We start from the raw sequence: 1,016 nt of genomic DNA, 5'->3' as shown, positions 1-1,016 counted from the left end.
TCTATTTGAAAATTTCTATTTTTTATTTAAATTATGTTTTTCTTCTAATATTGTTAAACACAGTTTTTTTTTATTTATTTTAAAATATGTAACACGTAAATTTGTAACGAATTTGCAGCGGTTCTCGACGACAAGACCTTAAGGTCTTCTACGAGTCTCCGCATTCTTTTTTTTTTTTTATTATTTATAGTAAAAATCCTTACTTGTAATTGTTTATATTATTATATCTTAACTTGTAATTTTATAAATATTGAAGAAATGTAAAAAAGAAAAAAAAAAAAAAATTGTTAGATGTTGCTCTGCAAAAGTTGTTGCATTTTTAAGTAGGTTTTCATTAACCGATGGATAAAAATCATTAATATCAAAGACTAAGAACTTACAGAATTGCTTTTCTTTTATGGCTTGAAACCAATGTATGACATTTTGAGTGTTTTGCCATTGGTTCAAAAATAGCTTCTTTCTCAGCTCGGAATTAATGTTGGATACAATAAATTTTGAAATTCTTTTAATCTCATATTTAGCAGGATTAATAAGTCTAACAGTTGGTTTATCTAGGATTTTCTCTTGGTCTTCTTGAGTTATGAAACAATCTGCAGTACAGTTAATTTCGATTTTATTGTATACATCATGGTTGATTAAGATTTTTTTACCTTGTTTATTTACTTGATCTTTAGGGATCGCCTTTTTATATGTGGAAGTAATTGCATTATTAAGGTGATGGTTGTACTGATCTTTGGATAGTTTGTACATGTCTGATGTTTTGTCGGCTTGAGTTAAAGTTTTTTTCGAGGTTCGTATAGATATTACATCGATTGCTTTTTTTTTCTTGAAAAACATTGTTGATTTTCCGAAATATGATGGTTTTAACATGATTAATTAAATTATTTTCGAAAGCACACATTTCCTTAATTTGCGGAGGACATTTCGAAGAGTCAATACCGTAGTTAACGTTTCTGTTTTGAAATTTATATATAATCAAAATAAATTTCCTAAATATTGAGCACTTTTCAACGAAC

Source organism: Hydra vulgaris, chromosome 08 (genome assembly GCF_038396675.1).
Source record: "Hydra vulgaris chromosome 08, alternate assembly HydraT2T_AEP".
In the NCBI taxonomy this organism is placed as follows: domain Eukaryota; kingdom Metazoa; phylum Cnidaria; class Hydrozoa; order Anthoathecata; family Hydridae; genus Hydra; species Hydra vulgaris.
Note: the sequence above shows the minus strand (reverse complement) of the source record.